General features: G+C 37.1%; 1 long non-coding RNA gene across 1 annotated transcript in view; it reads left to right on the forward strand.

The window, feature by feature from the left end:
* Positions 1-19,918, forward strand: part of LOC137074160 (uncharacterized) — a 120,069-nt gene that overhangs the window by 71,153 nt on the left and 28,998 nt on the right. The window lies entirely within an intron of this gene.

A 19,918-nucleotide genomic window follows, 5' to 3' on the forward strand; every position in this document is an offset into this window, starting at 1 on the left:
CCGCTCCGCTCACATACCCTGCCGCCCAATCATTGGATATAAGAGCGAACCACACACACACACACGTGCGTGTGCACCTTTCAAATGTCAAGTCGAGAGAGAGTGAACAGCACAGATCAAGAAAGGAATATTATATCACTATTTGAGATTCACTGGCCTGCCGATGGACTTACGTTTTGGTAGCCCGTCTGTAAAACACACAGCCCCGGGACGTTGTGATTTGCAATCCCTGGCCCATACATGTCTGAGTCCAGCATGGTAAAGCTATGTTCTGTTAAACAAAATCCAGCATCTGAGACTTGTTTACAAATGATTCTGCAGTGAAATTAAGCGAACATGTCGTACATGTCTTCCCCACGTGAGCTGGAACTTCATTAAAAATAAATGAAGTATCACACATTCCAAATATTGCTATATTAGGATCCGAAGGAAGCTTATGCAGCGACTGTGTTCTTCCACAACCAGAAATAGTGCAATATCTTGTAGGGGTATAACAATTCATTTTTGTGAAATAACAACGATTCGATTCGTATCACGATTTGAGGTTGTCGATACGATTTAAGAACAATATTGGTTCCTTTATAACAATATGATCCGAAACGATTCAGAGACTTGAAATCGATTCCGTAACTTTTTAGCCACAAATTTAAATCAGTGTGACTGTTTTATTTCAGCCGAATCGAATCGTTGTTAAAACAAATCGTTACACCCCTATCGTTTTGGATCATATCGTTCTAAATGAACCAATATTGTCCTTTAATCGTATCGACAACCTCAAATCGTTCAAATTGTTACACCCCTACTTATTATTCTGTAGAGGTGTGTTTTATCATGCAATGATGTATAGATGCGCACACCATCGTTTTCTGGGCCTGGTGTCTATAAAAGCTTTTCTTTGACTGACCAGGAAGTTTTCAGCTCTGAAACTCACAGGATATTCTTATATTACCATGACCTTTTATATATCAAAAGCTCAAGCAAAAGCTGATTTCTCAATTCATCACCCCTTTAATAGATCCACATACATGCATGCACACACACACACACACACACACACACACACACACACACACACACACACACACACACACACACACACACACACACACACACACACACACACACACACACACACACACACAGACACACAGACACCCACACACACACAAACTGTATAATATAAATACCATAGTTCAACTATGGCTACTATGTAAGAAGTCAGGAGTCACAGATTGTGATTCAAACGTATCTTTAAACTGCGTAATGCTAAAGGCAACTGAAGATTAAAGGGCATCACATGGATTATGATCTGTTGTGATGTAGTCTTTAGAGCGACTCATCAAATAAATGTAACAGACTTATCAAACTGAGTGCATAAATGTCAGTTACATACATGCTCCATTTCAGTTCACTGATGTTCCAGCAACATTTACTAAATATTTCACTGCTTCTGACACCGATATCAACTTTATATGATACAACCCGGTCTGACGCATATTAGTCTCAAAAGTAATAAAGAACAAAAGTGCACGATGTGCCGTTTAATATCCCCTCACATTCCATATCTCTTAAATTTTTCAGTCTAAACTTGACTCATCATTATTCTTTAAAGCTAACCTTGAAACGTGTTTCAATCTCGTTCACATCAGCCCATGAAGTCAAGCGTTAACACACAGCTCTAACAAATTCCTGCAGATATGGTATTCCACCTGCCAGCAATAATGGAGTAAGTCTGTGCTTCTGTTATGCCCGCAGGTGTGACATTATGCAGGGCGGTTAACAGTGTGTCAGAGAGCTAGCCCATTAAACACAGTAGTGGGTGGAGACGCATCCCAACAGGGAGGGAGTCTTAGTCCAGTTAGCATATTTCATCTGCGTTAATACCCAAATAAAATGTAAAATAGCCAGGGGAGGATGTGTCAGGACTCGATCGAGTATGTCAAGAGTTTGAAAACATGCATGTGAGAGTCAAAGTATTCTTACTATAAAATTTTGCTCTTTACAAAATGATTGGGTGTTTTACAAAAACAGTGTGTTTATATAATTTAAATTGTTTCAAAGCAGCTTTACATACATTCCAGCTGCTGTTCAGCTGAAGACAGTTCAGTGTTGATTCTGTTCCCTAGTAAGATCACCAATTATTAAATGAGTTCCATTTCATCTATAAATCAGTTCTGCATTATTGATGTCATCATCTAGCCTGACAAGCCAGACCCACATCAAGATGTTTGGTGTGGAAACTCACCATAGACAGGGCTTCAATCCGAGGGGCGGGATAAGCGGTTGTCTTTCAAACTCCCTCTGCACGCGATAGGATAGTGCTACACCAACCAGAGCAACGAAGGTGAAGCAGAGCTCGCTGACTGATTAAACATTCGCCGTATCCGGTCGGCTAAACTACGAAGCACGCAAACGCAACTCGGCCGTCATCATTATGGCCCCGCCCCCCGACTCTATACATGATGTGATTGGGCCGTCCAGATTTTGAGGAACACAGCTCAGAAGGGTATTGAGAGTTCCTAGACGACACTTGCGGGCAGATTAAATTTGCTGCCGCTAGGGTGCGTCTAGATTTCTAGGCTAATCATCATCCAGCTCAGTTCAGATCTCATATAACAGCGTCAGTACGGTCCAATCAGTAATACTGTTAATATTAAGTGTCCCCATCTAAGCAAGCCAGGTGACAAAACCTTGAGAGGAACCAGGCTCAGTCAAGGTGGAACTGTTGGAAACATTCGGGATAATGGCTTAATCAAGTCACCAAAATAATATAACATTGTTTGACTGTTTTTTAAATATTGTAATCCCAAAATCATATGCATTGTGCCTTTACATTTCAATTTCCCCCCAAAATTCAAGATTTTCAGTGTGGTCCCAGACTTTTGGACTCTGAATTACAGTCTGATCCCATCACTGCACCACAGTACTTTTCTGAAGTAACTCCCAGAAAGTTAATTAGCTTTACAAATCTGCAGAGTGTCATTAGATCCAGAACCTTATCGCGTGCTGCAGATTTGTTAATCTTTGGAGCAGTAATTACTTTATCAATAAAGATCAAGGAACCAAAACCTTGTTGGCCAGAAACAAAACGAGGAAGCAGACCCGTGACCTTTCTTATATATCACAACAAAAGAGCATCAGTATCACTATGAGAAAAACTGTAACGGCACACTCCAATAATGAACTTTGCAAACAATGTAGCGCTAAAGGCAATTTGCACCATCAATGCTCTTGATAACTAAGGAAACGATTCTAACGGAATGAAGCAATATTACATATTCCCTAGTGTGGAGGCATTTAATGGTTGCTATAGAAACTGTTATGAGGAAGTAAATCAAATGCTGTAGTGTGCTTATCAGGATTCATTGGGATTCTAGAGGGCGTACACACAACCCTACTCTAATAAACCTGAAAAGAGCATGAGGAATGCTCATAACCCTGAGCCTATAGAAACAAATCTGCTCAAATTGATTGGATTTCGTTGGATGTGGTTAGATGTTATGATCTCTGTCTTTTTCTCTTGCCCAATCACACACTCTTCACTCGCTCTTCGTCTCGCTCGGCAGGGATTTTTGGTGCCGCTCAGGAGCTTTGTCTTTGCAGTGGGGTGAGAAATCTTTGGAAGGAGAATCAGTGAGTTTTGTTAGTCAATTAAAAGTTGCTGAAAACTTGATTCAAAGCTCTCCTGCCTCCTTGTTACTTGCAACTTAAAAGTGACTAAAGATGCGTGCTGGACTTTTGCTACTAATAGGGGTTTCTCAGCCATGCGGACAGCTGATGCTTCCATTAAAAGAAATTCTGGTCTAGATGGTTATGCTCTGCAGTCAACATATGGTTTAGAAAATGAAATACTTTTCAGAAGCGCACTAGAGGCACCATCTCAGAGAGAATTACTGCCCACTGTGCATGCTGGCAAGCACGTAACCCCATACTGGCTCTGGATTGATGGAAGCATCACCTCCATTCCTCATAGATCACATTTAACCGCGCCTAAACTACAGGCCTTTTTACACTGGAGTCTGAGTCCATTAGGAGTCAAAGTTCAGTTTGTTTTGACAATGTAAAAGCTGTTTTCTGAAGCAACTGCACCCGTGGGAGCTTGAACGCAAGTTGGACAATAACTGAAGAACTGCAACGTGCTGTAATAAACAACTTAAAGGAATGTTCTGCTCTCATAGACCTTAGTCCATCGAATGCACACTTCAGAATCTTGGCAGAGGGAGGTCATCCGGGGACTTTTTGCTACTGTTTGAATACTGTGGATTCGAACATACTAGTCTGTTGACATACTGTTTTTCACATTGCACATTGTAGCCAATCACAGACATATCTAATGAGCAAGTGGACACAATGGCCCTCATTTATCAAAAGTGCGTACACCAAATTTCCAGCGTACACCTTGCGTACACCCAAACCCAAGGTAACTTTGAGATCTTTATTAATATGGACATTGGCTTACGGCACGCTCAATTCCTATGCCAGCTCAGGAGGTGGTGTACGCACGTTTGAAGAAAAATAATTCCTAACACCACAAAACGCACTGACAAAGATATGCCATATTATGACCCACTGTAAAAAACAACAACAACATAGTAATTATAAACTTCAATGTTTATTTTTGTGCAATGGACTTCAATGTTTAATTTGTGTGACTATACCAAAGCATTTGATTTGTAGGCATATGTATTCCTCCAGTTGCGAGCCTGAGCGCTTTACTTGACGGTTCAGGCCCGACAGCTGCGCATGGACTGGGACTGAAAATAATTCAGACTGACAAAATAATAAAAATGACATTCTTCTTCTTTTAAATAATAATAATAAAATAAATAATAACAACAACATTCTTCTTCTAAAAAACAATAAGCGTAATTAATAATAAAAATCATAATAATAATACGAATCTTACAAATTGTCATGCAATTATTAATGTGAATGAATGAATGGTACTCCTCCTCACATCATCATCATATCGTACACCCCAATAGCCTACATGTGCTGTGATACGAAATTAAATGCTAATAGTTTCAAAACATGTTCTGTAAAATAATGCATTGTGATAATTTCTCATCCAAACAGCTATTTAAACTGCTGGGGTGCGCTTCACAACCTCCACACTATTAACAGTACTGTTAATTTAGGTTCACATTTTGTTTTTGTGGGTGCCTTTATTCCCACTCTTTAAACTCTAAAATAAAACAATTTTGCTTTTTTCCACTTCCCTGATGGTCTTGATGGGCGCGTCTCAATCATCTCACTAGTCCACTGGTCAGGGCACTGATCAGGGGAGTCAGCTCCTTGTATTATGTCCTAATCAGTGCCCTGACTAGTGGACTAGTGAGATGATTGAGACGCCCCCAAATCTCCACGTCAGAGAAGTTTCGCTTCTTTGCCGTCTTACGTGTCTCCATGGCGTAAAATGAGGGCTTGGGGGAGGCGGAGACTTTAATATATATGGGCGTGTTATTCTAATGAGGATCGTTTTCAGCCGCGGCATTTATCAACGGCAGGTATTGCTTACACCTGGATTGCAGAGGTACGCACAGCTTCATAAATCAGGCGGTGAGAGGAGTGTAAGCATAATCTTACGCCAACATATATGCCGTTACTACGCAAGATTGATAAATCAGGGCCATTGTCCAATCAGAGTGATTTATGATTCCACGCAACAGTGCTCAAAGCATTACATTTATTTTAATTTCAGTACTGACTTGGTACTGAAGTCTGAAATTTTGACTGCACTACATTCTATAGTAGGAAAGTATCTGATTTCGTCTTATGAATGCTATAAGAACTGAAATGTGTAAACATAGTTTTATGAAAATGATTTACACGTGCAGCTCAAATAATGCACATTTGTATTGTTTTAAAATAATAATTCATTTAAAAAAGGCTTTCTAGGTTGTCTAAGCGCGCATATAATAAACAGATTTTTATGTGAAGTGACATTTTTCCTGCAAAAATCAGAGACGTGACTTACACATGTAAAACATTGATGCTTGGGTTTTAAATCTTTAAGTAAAAAAAAAAAAAAAAAAGCCAACAAACGGACACTTTTGTCATGCTTATTTTGCAATCTCTAGTTTCCGGTAATTTCTTTCTGATTAGTTTTCTGATAAAACTTTCACTTGTTGGTGAAATGAAGGGTTTGTGTGATGTAGTTCCAGAGATATAATTATCTCATCTGTTGACATGATGAGCTTGTGGAAACATATCCACATCACTATGATCAAATGCTTTCTTAACTGTTGTTCTCTCAGCGCTGTCATTTTTTTGTTGTTGTTTTTTGTTTTTGTTTTCTAACTTATCTACTTCTATGCAAATAATAAAACAAAAAACAAAATCACTGTGAGTATATGTTGACCTTGAATCACGTTCAGTCTCTTGTACATTACATGTGCACAAGTGCAAGCACAAGCAATACATTGCTGGCTGCAGTTCACTTAATCGCCACCAGTGTCGCTATTAACATGTGTTTCTTAATTATACATATAGAATTTTAAGTGATTTTGTTTAAATGTAAGCTTAAAGGGAGAGTAAAGGAGGAGCTGCAAATGGAGACAGTCTGCAAGTGCAGTCTGCAAGACTGTGGAAGAAAGTGTCGCAGGGTTACCTGTGTCAGAGGGCTACCCTAACCCTAACCTTAACCGAGTTTGTGCAGCCTGGTACAGCCACTCTAAAGAAATTGCACCGGCTGCTCTCAAATCGAGCTCATGGCGCTTTGTTGACATACGTCGCAGTCACGTGGCGTCGGCACTTTTCCTCTTCCTAGGGGTGCGCGCATGTGTGGGCAGAACCTGTTGCAAGCGGTGGTTTCCATGGTAGCGAGAGAACCATGCCAAGCCAATCACTTGTTTCGTCCTGAACGAAAATACGAAAATAATGCAGTGATTATTGCAGATTAAAAAGTCTAGAGTCACTTGATTTTTATACTCTCTTTTTCAGAGTGCTTACATTTTAATTATGTATTGACGTATAAAGAAAGTTTAAACAAATTTGGACAAAAGTGTTTTAGATCATTCTACCTTTAAATTAAGTGTGCACCGTGTCAGCGGGAGATTTACGGCTCATATTATCCCTCATGTAGTTCCAGATGCAGCGTTTTGACTGAACCTCTTCTACTTCTGCTGCATGAGATGAGAAGAACACAACTACAATTTTCTGGGTCTTAAAAGAGTCTGCATTTGTGATATGTCCTTATTTCATGCCAAACGCTAGCTCGCTCTGTCTGGATGCTTTTAAAACTGCTCTAAGTTTGCATTTTTGTCACCTATCACACGTGCACTTCAATAAGCCAACAGAAAGCAGGTTAATGCGTTTACATGCAGTGCATAATTGGGGTAAGAGGCAAAAAACGACCTCTCCCGACCGGTTTATATTTATGCCGTTTATGACCTTACTCCGATAAAAGAAAACGGGTTACCGCGCTCACATGACCATGTTCATTGTCAGCTTATTAGGCATAATCGGCTTAAGAACGTGCATGTAAACGCACCCACTATATGAAGTCTGACAAGCTGATGTGGAACACACCTATTACAATGAAACACATGGCAGGATCACATGACAAACAGGAGCACATGACAAAACCAGGAAACATGACTGTGAAAAACGTATTCAAAATAAAATAAAAGACATGAAGCATGAACAAGAAACAAAACCATGACACCCTGTGACACACTCGAGGGTGAGTAAATCATGGAGTATTTTTCATTTTTGCTTGAACTATCGTGGACCTTTCAACATTTCTGCTTTTGAATCCTCTGATGCCATTCAGTTCCATTACATGTGCCTCACCGTAACATATAACAAAAGAAAAGTATTTTTATGGTAATCAACATTATGCCAAAAATGCGGTTGAGCTTATGTAGTAGCATTGCAATATTATTTTAAAATATTAAATGTCATATTCTCTTCATATTCAATGTAACACAAATCAAATACTTACTATAAAAAACATATGACATGATCATGCACATCTTCAAATAACTTTAAAGTTCTGCAGAAAACTTTGTTTATCTGAAATATTCATCCCGTTAAGCCACTAAAATGAAATATTAGTAATAAAATAATGATGTCTTCATGTTAATGTGACAGGTGCAGTTTCACTGAGAAATACAGGCTAGCTCATGGTGCAATAACCAGCTCTATTTGCTGCAAATAATGAAAAAAAGAGCATTCTAATAATGCCTCAAAATATATATTTCTGAGAAAAATAAGGCAAAGGGAAATTTCATAAGTATTAAGAAACATTTAGGGACAGTAAGCGTGACAAATGGGTAATTTAAACCCTGGGGTGCGGTTTATGTGGTAAACTTCACAACAGGTGTGCAGTTGAAATATTGTTGATATATAATTTTCCTTCTGCTGCCTTATCTCCATAAGTTGTTACCTAGCTACCAAAGTAAAAGGGGGAACACTATTTTAGTCATTGGTAAACCTTACATATAGATAACAATAAATTATGCATAATTACATGTAACTAATCCTATAACAAACATAATCATCACCATAACCCTATAGTTAGTACACCTAGTTAATTAACATTACTTAGTACTTAAATGTATAAATAAACTGTAACAAGGACACGTTAAAAAAAAAATGTAACCGTAAAAGGTTGCTAGTTTTCAGGCTGCATTGTCCCAAAAATGTAATAAATAATAATAAATAAATAAAAATACATTACAAAATTGTACCTTTTAAGGTACAAGTGGCCATCACTGGGGCGATACCCTAAATCAGGGATAGCCAAGTTCAGTCCTTGAGATCTGATGTCCTCCAGAGTTTAGCTCTAACCCTAAGCCACCATAGCATAAAACTCATGGCTCACCATTGTTGAGATTCATAGGATGATTCTTGATATAAGTGTGCGTCTAAACATTTGTTTTTAAAAATCAAAATTCAGAATATCTAATCTGTGGCACAAAAGTATTGATGGTGAATATTATTTATTATTATTTTTATTCAGTGATTAGTTTAGTTGTTACGACCCGTGTCTTGCACTTGTATTGCCGTTTTTTCTTTCTCTCCTTTCCTACTTTCTATCCTTGCTCTGATAGGTTTACCAGTGATTGGGTGGATGATCGCTATTGGTCATCCAGCTGAGGCGTGGATGATAAATACAGGCGTCTGCATTCGACGAGGAGCTCATTGTTGGTTTGGCCGTGAACGGGTTGAGAGCTCCTGGATCCCTCCTCCGGCCGATGATCAATCTCTTGTTCTCTTTGATGTTTGGGCATGTTAACAAGGCCATCACCAGAGCGTAGGGGTGTCCTGTGATTTATTTTGAAACTTGTTTGAGTTCTGTTTATGTTAGGCACTTAGGTTAGTTAAATGTATTTTCTTTTGCTTCTATTAGGTCATTTAGTGTATCTCTCTGTTTCTTTTTTAGTTTGCTTTGTTTGTTATTTTGGCCTTTGGACACACTAATGAGATGCTTATCCTTTTATGTATGAATACTTAATACATTTATATTTACTTATAATGGGTTGTGCATGTTTGATTATCGACCGGAGTGATTCGGTGTGATTGTCTTCTGTTTGGGCCTCTGATTGAACTCAAGAAGCACCATGATGCATGCGTGAGAATATCTCATCAGTCTGAGAGTTTGACTGAGCAAGCCAGCGAAGAGCAGAAGCAAGAGAAAAAAAGGATGATGATAATATAAAACAAGTTAACTGAATCATCGTAGTTGCGCATGTTTCAATGTTCAGACTTCCTAGTTCAAATCCAATAAGTGTTTTTAGGGTACAGCAGGGCTAAAGATGCACTGGGGTAAAAGGTGCACTTGACTTTATTCTCTTTTAAACCACTAGATGACACAAAATTCAACTCAACACATTTATTAACAACCACTTTTGATGATGCACTTGGAAATTTGGCTGATCCTTGATGCAATCCTAGACAGCAATGGCAAGTTGATTCTGCACTAATTTGATCTAATATTTGTTTTCAAAACTGTTGTAGATTTATGTACCAAATGAAGAATCAATAAAAAGTATTATATATTATATACAAACAAACCCCTTTTTTGATCATTTATTTTTACACAAAATCTGTTGCTCTTTTAATGTTTAACAAAAATGTGAGTATATGTTTTAACTCAGTCATACACTGGTGAAAGTCACATGTTTGTGTGAATTACTTAAGCCCTGTTGTATCAATACCAAAGCAAAAGGAAAATTACTGCTTCCCAACATCGTCTTGTAACGATACAAACCTTGAAATGGAGACGTTCTCTTATCTCTCATTCATGAACGTCCCTTAAAACCACACAGTCATAAGAATAAATAGAAAGGAAATATAATATAAAATGTCTCTCATATAATCACATAATGAAGTTGAGGCTGAAACATCTCTTTCACCAGCTGTACAGGGCAATACTCTGATATGAGGCGAGACTGTTGAAGGAAACAATGCTAACAATGAGCTCCTTTAAGTCTGACAGTGAATCAAAAGGCTCTGTTGTACATGTATGATGTCAGCTACATTGATTGATAGCTACTGGTGTAAAAAAACAAAACAAAAACTAACACTGTTTGGTTGTAGGTTGTCACGAAGACTGAGTAATGTAACAATGCTTTCTTAACACTCCCAAGGTTTCCTTGCTTTATGAAAGCTACAATAATAGATGAATCCAGTCCAGTGAACTGCAAAAATACATTCCCAGGAATAGCAGCATATAGGAGTACATGATGATTCAAGCATGTACAATCTATGTGTTACATCCCTCTGATAACATGTCAACTGTTAACTTTTATGAATTCCCATCATTAGCCTAAAAAAGGAGAATATATTGTAAATAGAAGTATACAATATTACGACATTAATACAAAGTCCTAACCAGATGCAAAACCTTTTTTTCTGTCTGTACTACAATCAAGAAAGCTGCACAAAACAACAAATTCATAACCAAGAATATATTTGGGATTAAATACAAAGCTAAATGGAACAAGAGTTTGGACATATCTCTGGATAAAAATGGAATGAAATAATTATTAACACAATATAAGGGCCCTAAATCCACAACACGGAAGGTTTGAGCCCATTCAGTGAGATGCAGAAATGTAAAGTATTGCAGTAAACACACACACACACACACACACACACACACACACACACACACACACACACACAAAGCTCCCCACCAGTCATAAGCTGCAATGAGGCCTCTTCGGATGTTGCTTCGCTAATCTTCTGAACAAGATTTTCCATACTGGTTTACCAAACACGTTTTGGATTAAAGCCATTCTATTACAGTGCGAACCTCGGATATATAGCAGAGGGGGAGAAGAAGAAATAACACGACTTGAGCCATGTTTTCTCAATAGCCCTTTAAGAGTATTTGCTTCTTGGTAGGGGATCACATGCAGCGGGGAATAAAGAAGACTTCCTAAAATGGGAATTTGTGGGATTATGGCGGTTGTGGGTGAAAAGCGAATATTGCTGGAGGTACAGTTTCAGCTCCAATGAGCCTAGCAGTGGTTTTAGTGAGAGTGTCAATCAAAGAAATGTGGACGACTGCCAAATGAGGCACTAATTGAAGGTCAAGTGGTCAAGTACAGACACGGAAAAGTAGTTAAAATTTAGTTCACTTTAATGACTTGATAAAAAAAAAAAAAAAACATACATATCTCAAAATGCACAAAAATGACAAATAATTAGAGGTCAACTTTTAAGGACATATGCATTGCCTCTGGGACTTCAGTGACAAGTACTGTGCTTTTTTAATTAAGATAAACATACGACACTCCTGGAAACATAATTTGTGAACATTGCACTCATTTTGAATGACACATTTCATTATGCATCAGTGATGGAGCTGTCGGCTCACTACAGTAACTAATTTTCCAAAAGTCAGTGCCACTGTGCTTCCATGGAGCAACATAATTGATCTCAAAGCAGAAATACTGTGAACATTATCCCCATGTCCATTAATGTAGACATGTTTGAGGGCCAGATTCAACTTAGTGGTTGAGATCTGCCGATATTACCAAAGGGAAGTAAAAGCCCCCATACGTCTGCATGAAAGCAAAAAAAATTCGTCCCTGTTTTCTCCAATGAAAAGACCAGTAGCTAGTAACTGGAAAACGTTGTGCTATGAATGTTCTTCCTCAGTAAGTTGGGAGTAATATATGGCTATTGTTATGTTGTGTCTTGATCTTGTGTTGTCTTGATCATGTTGTTGTGTCTTGATTTTGTTATGTTGTCTTGATCATGTTGTTGTGTCTTGGTTTTGTTGTGTTGTCTTGATTTTGTTGTGCTGTTGTCTTGATTTTGTTGTGGTGTCTTGATTTTGTTGTGGTGTGCCTTGAATTTGTTGTGTTGTGTTGTGTTGTGTCTTGATTTTGTTGTGTTGTCTTGATCTTGTTGTGTTGTCTTGATTTTGTTGTGTTGTCTTGATTTTGTTGTGTTGTGTCTTGATTTTGTTGTGTTGTCTTGATTTTGTTGTGTTGTCTTGATTTTGTTGTTGTGTCTTGATTTCGTTGTGTTGTGTCTTGATTTTGCTGTGTTGTGTCTTGATCTTGTTGTGTTGTCTTGATTTTGTCGTGTTGTGTTGTCTTGATTTTGTTGTGTTGTGTTGTCTTGATCTTGTTGTGTTGTCTTGATCTTGTTGTGTTGTCTTGATTTTGTTGTGTTGTCTTGATTTTGTTGTGTTGTCTTGATTTTGTTGTGTTGTCTTGATTTTGTTGTGTTGTGTCTTGATTTTGTTGTGTTGTGTTGTCCTGATTTTGTTGTGTTGTCTTGATCTTGTTGTGTTGTCTTGATTTTATCGTGTTGTGTCTTGATTTTGTTGTGTTGTCTTGATCTTGTTGTGTTGTCTTGATTTTGTTGTGTTGTCTTGATTTTGTTGTGTTGTGTCTTGATTTTGTTGTGTTGTCTTGATTTTTGTGTGTTGTCTTGATTTTGTTGTGTTGACTTGATCTTGTGTTGCGTCTTGATTTTTGTGTTGTGTCTTGATTTTGTTGTGTTGTCTTGATTTTGTTGTGTTGCGTCTTGATTTTTTTGTGTTGTGTCTTGATCTTGTGTTGTCTTGATTTTTTTGTGTTGTGTCTTGATCTTGTGTTGTCTTGATTTTGTTGTCTTGATCTTGTTGTGTTCTCTTGATTTTGTGTTGTTTTGATTTTGTTGTGTTGTCTTGATTTTGTTGGGTTTGTGTTGTCTTGATTTTGTTGTTGTCTTGATTTTGTTGTGTTGTGTTGTCTTGATTTTGTTGTTGTGTCTTGATTTTGGTGTGTTGTCTTGAATTTGTGTTGTCTTGATTTTGTTGTGTTGTGTTGTCTTGATTTTGTTGTGTTGTATCTTGATTTTGTTGTTGTCTTGATTTTGTTGTTGTGTCTTGATTTTGTTTTGTATTGTGTCTTGATTTTGTTGTGTTGTGTCTTGATTTTGGTGTGTTGTCTTAATTTTGTTGTGTTGTGTCTTGATTTTGTTGTGTTGTGTCTTGATCTTGTGTTGTCTTGATTTTGTTGTGTTGTGTCTTGATCTTGTTGTGTTGTCTTGATTTTGCGTTGTTCAGTCTTGATTTTGTTGGGTTGTCTTGATTTTGTTGTGTTGTCTTGATTTTGTTGTGTTGTGTCTTGATTTTGTTGTGTTGTCTTGATTTTGTTGTGTTGTGTCGATTTTGTTGTGTTGTCTTGATCTTGTTGTGTTGTGTCTTGATCTTGTTGTGTTGTCTTGATTTTGCGTTGTTGAGTCTTGATCTTGTTGTGTTGTCTTGATTTTGTCGTGTTGAGTCTTGATTTTGTTGTGTTGTCTTGATTTTGTTGAGTTGTCTCTCATTTTGTTGTGTTGTCTTGATTTTGTTGAGTTGTCTCTCATTTTGTTGTGTTGTCTTGATTTTGTTGAGTTGAGTCTTGATTGTGTTGTGTTGTCTTGATTTTGTTGAGTTGTCTCTCATTTTGTTGTGTTGTCTTGATTTTGTTGAGTTGTCTCTCATTTTGTTGTGTTGTCTTGATTTTGTTGAGTTGTGTCTTGATCTTGTTGTGTTGTCTTGATTTTGTCGTGTTGAGTCTTGATTGCGTTGTGTTGTTGTCTTGATTTTGTTGTGTTGTGTCTTGATCTTGTGTTGTCTTGATTTTGTTGTGTTGTGTCTTGATCTTGTTGTGTTGTCTTGATTTTGTTGTGTTGTGTCTTGATCTTGTTGTGTTGTCTTGATTTTGTTGAGTTGTCTTGATCTTGTTGTGTTGTGTCTTGATCTTGTTGTTGAGTCTTTTTTTGTTGAGTCTTGATTTTGTTGTGTTGTGCCTTGATTTTGTTGTGTTGTGTCTTGATTTTGTGGTGTAGTTGTCTTGATTTTGTTTTGTCTTGATTTTGTTGTGTTGTGTTGTCTCAAATTTGTTGTGTCTTGTTTTTGTTGTGTTGTGTTGTCTTGATTTTGTTGTGTTGTGTCTTGATCTTGTGTTGTCTTGATTGTGTTGTGTTGTCTTGATTTTGTTGTGTTGTGTCTTGATTTTGTTGTGTTGTCTTGATTTAGTTGTGTCTTGATTTTGTTGTGTTGTGTCTTGATTTTGTTGTGTTGTGTTGTGTCTTGATTTTGTTGTGTTGTCTTGAATTTGTGTTGTCTTGATTTTGTTGTGTTGTGTCTTAATTTTGTTGTGTTGTGTCTTGATTTTGTTGTGTTGTGTTGTCTTGATTTTGTTGTGTTGTCTTGAATTTGTGTTGTCTTGATTTTGTTGTGTTGTGTCTTAATTTTGTTGTGTTGTGTCTTGATTCGGTTGTGTTGTGTTGTCTTGAATTTGTTGTGTTGTGTGTTGTCTTGATTTTTTTGTGTTGTGTCTTGATCTTGTGTTGTCTTGATTTTGTTGTGTTGTTTTGATTTTCTTGTGTTGTGTCTTGATTTTGTTGTGTTGAGTCTTGAATTTGTGTTGTCTTGATTTTGTTGTGTTTTGTCGTGTCTTGATTTTGTTGTGTTTTCTTGAATTTGTTGTGTCTTGATTTTGTTGTGTTGTCTTGATTTTGTTGTGTTGAGTCTTGAATTTATGTTGTCTTGATTTTGTTGTGCTGTGTCTTGATTTTGTTGTGTTGTCTTGATTTTGTCGTGTTGAGTCTTGAATTTGTGTTGTTTTGATTTTGTTGTGTCGTGTCTTGATTTTGTTGTGTCTTGATTTTGTTGTGTTGTGTTGTCTTGATCTTGTTGTGTTGTGTCTTGATTTGGTTGTGTTGGGTGTTGTCTTGATTTTGTTGTGTTGCATCTTGATTTTGTTGTGTTGTCTTGATTTTGTTGTGTTGTGTTTTGATCTTGTGTTGTCTTGATTTTGTCGTGTTGAGTCTTGAATTTGTGTTGTCTTGATTTTTTCGTGTTGAGTCTTGAATTTGTGTTGTCTTGATTTTGTTGTGTCGTGTCTTGATTTTGTTGTGTCGTGTCTTGATTTTGTTGTGTTGTCTTGATTTTGTTGTGTTGTCTTGATTTTGTTGTGTCTTGATTTTGTCATGTGTCTTGATTTGGTTGTGTTGTCTTGAATTTGTGTTGTCTTTTGTTGTGTTGTGTCTTGATTTTGTTGTGTTGTCTTGATTTTTTTGTGTTGTGTCTTGATCTTGTTGTTGTGTCTTGATTTTGTTGTGTTGTGTCTTGATTTAGTGTTGTCTTGATTTTGTTGTGTTGTCTTAAATTGGTGTTGTGTCTTGATTTTGTTGTGCTGTTGTCTTGAATTTGTTGTGTTGTCTTGAATTTGTGTTGTCTTGATTTTGTTGTGTTGTGTCTTGATTTTGTTGTGTTGTGTTGTCTTGAATTTGTGTTGTGTCTTGATCTTGTGTTGTCTTGATTGTGTCGTGTTGAGTCTTGAATTTGTGTTGTGTCTTGATTTTGTTGTGTTGTCTTGATTTTGTTGTGTTGTGTCTTGATTTTGTTGTGTTGTCTTGATTTTGTTGTGTTGTGTTGTGTCTTGATTTTGTTGTGTTGTGTCTTGATTTTGTTGTGTTGTGTCTTGATTTTGTGTTGTCTTGATTTTATCGTGTTGTGTCTTGATTTTGTTGTGTTGTCTTAAATTTGTGTTGTGTCTTGATTTTGTTGTGTTGTCTTGATTTTGTTGCGTTGAGTCTTAAATTTGTGTTGTCTTGACTTTGTTGTGTTGTCTTAAATTTGTGTTGTGTCTTGATTTTGTTGTGTTGTGTCTTGATTTTGTTGTGTTGTGTCTTGATTTTGTTGTGTTGTGTTGTGTCTTGATTTTGTTGTGTTGTGTCTTGATTTTGTGTTGTCTTGATTTTATCGTGTTGTGTCTTGATTTTGTTGTGTTGTGTCTTGATTTTGTGTTGTTTTGATTTTGTTGTGTTGTGTCTTGATTTTGTTGTGTTGTCTTGATTTTATCGTGTTGTGTCTTGATTTTGTTGTGTTGTCTTGATTTTGTTGCGTTGAGTCTTAAATTTGTGTTGTCTTGATTTTGTTGTGTTGTCTTGAATTTGTGTTGTGTCTTGATTTTGTTGTGTTGTGTCTTGATTTTGTTGTGTTGTTGTCTTGATTTTGTTGTGTTGTTGTCTTGATTTTGTTGTATTGTGTTTGTTGTGTTGTGTCTTGATTTTGTTGTGTTGTCTTGATTTTGTTGTTGTGTTGTGTTGTCTTGTCTTGATCTTGTTGTGTTGTCTTGGTTTTGTTGTGTTGTGTTGTGTCTTGATTTTGTTGTGTTGTGTTGTGTCTTGATCTTGTTGTGTTGTGTCTTGATTTTGTTGTGTTGTGTCTTGATTTTGTTGTGTTGTGTTGTGTCTTGATCTTGTTGTGTTGTGTCTTGATTTTGTTGTGTTGTGTCTTGATCTTGTGTTGTCTTGATTTTGTTGTGTTGTGTCTTGATCTTGTTGTGTTGTCTTGATTTTGTTGTGTTGTCTTGATTTTGTTGTGTTGTCTTGATTTTGTTGTGTTGTCTTGATTTTGTTGTGTTGTGTCTTGATCTTGTTGTGTTGTGTCTTGATTTTGTTGTGTTGTGTTGTCTTGATTTTGTTGTGTTGTGTTGTCTTGATTTTGTTGTGTTGTGTCTTGATCTTGTTGTGTTGTGTCTTGATTTTGTTGTGTTGTGTTGTCTTGATTTTGTTGTGTTGTGTCTTGATTTTGTTGTGTTGTGTTGTCTTGATTTTGTTGTGTTGTGTCTTGATTTTGTTGTGTTGTGTCTTGGTTTTGTTGCGTCGCGTCTTGATTTCGTTTTTTATAGTGGCTTGTGTCTGTTATATTGCGAACTTTTGCTTTTTAAATGCCGTCGTTTTGTGCACTACTGTGCCACCGTAACAATGAAATGAAATGACGTGAAATGAAATGAACACCTTAATCTTTCATCAACCTGTAAAAATAACACAGATGTATAAACCTGACAGAATGAGACCCATTTCTGAATCATGTCATTTTACATCTTCGCCTTCACTAAATGTGACGCCTCAAGCAAACAATGCCAGAGTGTTTCCAGCTCAATCGGAATGCTATCGGATCTCAGTGTTTGATAAGTTGTTCTTAATTGAGGCAATTGTGATGTGTCGATTGCATTTTTTCTCACTCTGAACTGCACAAAGCAAATCCGCTTAATGCATCGTGGCACCAATTAGCACTAAAATGAAATGTCGGTAGCAATTTGGATTATTTATGAAGTATACAAGAATTTGTACTTCCAAAACTCGTGATCAAACTAGTGAACAGCGGCCTACATTAGACTGAGATCATGCCACTCTAGTCCCACGGCTCGGTGCGTTTGATCCGACTCCAGATGTGAGCTTCTTTAAGACCCAGGCGGGATTATACTCTCATAATTGGCTGTGTTAATTACCCATCCTTGCATGCGTCTCAAAGGCAGTGCTCCGCAGCAGGCCTTGGCCTTATTATAATAAATATTGCCTTATGAGTGTAGCTTGGCAGGGAGGTTGCACAAACACACGTACAACGCTTATGCTTCATGAGTGCCTGAAATGCAATAAAACGAACCTTTTAATATTTAATGCAAATTTATTATTAATGTTGTTGTGGCTTTGTGCTTGCATAATGTTTTCATCACATTAAATAAAGGCAGATATGTCATTACACTTTCACTGGAATTGTTCTTAAGACCTTCAGAACGTGAAGCATTGGTATGGCATGATTAATACAGAGAGCATGCATATGTTTTCAAAGGTTTTTAGAGATGCGGCTCACACTTTATTACCTTTTGCTTTGCCTCCTGACCAAGCATAACACATATGAAAACAAAAGCTTTCCGTTAAAGGAGTACTTCAGGGCTGGGAAGATGAATCTGTATTTTAACTGGTTCATTAATGTAGTAGAAATGTGAAATTATTTTTTAATTTGGGGCTTTCTAGACTGAGAAAAGCCAGAAAACTTATTTTTTGTCTCATGGGGATGAAAGACTACAATTCCCAGAATGCTTTGTGCCCTACGAGGCCACTCCCAAAGCCACTGCTTCTAGATTACTGAATCACTGATCCCTTTCCCCCCGCGACCGCGTTCATTTTCATAAAATCAGTTCAGTTAGAGAACAGACACTACAATTAATAACTGAACGTGTGTTCAGTATGTGATTTAGCCGCTGAGGGAGTCTCACAGCCCAAAACGCTGCAGGAGTCAGATATATTGACAGTCATGGATGAGCTCATGATGAGATCTGAGGTAAACGCGTCCGCGGCATAGATTCACAGCGCATGTTCAGTCTGGCGTGTTTTCAGTTCTTGCCTTTGAAAGCTTAACTTTCATAGGAATTAGTTTGAGAAGTTGAAAGACTTACTTTGCTCTGCTGGCCGCACCGTTTCCATCAATGCCTGAGGCTGCAGCTGCCAGATGAGTGCTGTGTGATCTCCATCCCCCACCCGCGAGTTGAAAACATGCGGAAATGGCTCCCTCTGCTGGCTGTAGTCTTTAGCCTCTGGCCAACAATTCCTCCGATGGCGCAAATTGATGATATTTGCGTCATGGGAGGAATTTTTCCAGAAATAAAATGTATAAATCTCTTGTCTCAGGGGGATATGAGAGGGGGAAGCACAATCATTCGAATATACTCCAGGGTTTCTACTGATACAAAGCCATATGCTATTTGCTGAAGTAACCCTTTAAAAGAACAGATCAGCCTAAAATAAAAATTATGCCATTGTTCTTATTTCTGTTTTGCATACAATTACAATGTGCACTGGAGGTTTAAAAGCATGACAGAAATATAATAATTGTTCACATAACTTGTGTGCTATATTATAAATGAACGCTATTTCAACACTCCACTTTAGGCATTAACTATAACTATCTCTCATTACAGTATTAGTAGACTGTTTGGTTTGGGTTCAGGTTAGTAGAATAAGTTGACATGTTGTAAAGATGCTTATTGTCTTATACTTATAGCAGAAAAGCAGGTTATGTGACATACCCGGTTATGTTTAGGAGCAATTAAGCGGATAACCTAAACGTTTGGTTCCAAAAAGGAGGTAACTTTCAGAGTATTTAAGTAGCCATGGCAACTCACTTTCTGAACATAACCTGCTGCAGAGCAGCTCATGTTCCAAGGTTACTTTGCTTAAGAGGTATTCAGATGTGTTTTAAATAATTCATATAGTTATTAATATACAATTGTATATACTTTGTTTCAGTTTTATTCAACATTATATATTAATTGTAAAGAATTAGAATAAAAAATATACAAATAAAGTTTACATTTGAATGCAATTCAAATATATAATTTGTTATTGTCATCTCACACATGTATCTGCATTCAATTAATTAGCATCAAACAAACTATATAATCCTTATTCTCAGCGAATAAAGATTACTTATTAAACTAGGATGCTGAAAAAAATGATTGCATAACCACAAATAGGTGGCGATGTAGTGAAGTAGATTATGTAAATCACCATTAAACAAAAGAAGAAGAGGGAGTAAAATGGCCTGCGTCTTAGCGTCTGTTATGGCGAATCATTGATTCGTCGCTCTGCTGAGAATTTTATTGTTTTTATTTATTTATTTAAGGATAGC

Source organism: Pseudorasbora parva, chromosome 4 (assembly GCF_024679245.1).
Source record: "Pseudorasbora parva isolate DD20220531a chromosome 4, ASM2467924v1, whole genome shotgun sequence".
Lineage (NCBI taxonomy): Eukaryota > Metazoa > Chordata > Actinopteri > Cypriniformes > Gobionidae > Pseudorasbora > Pseudorasbora parva.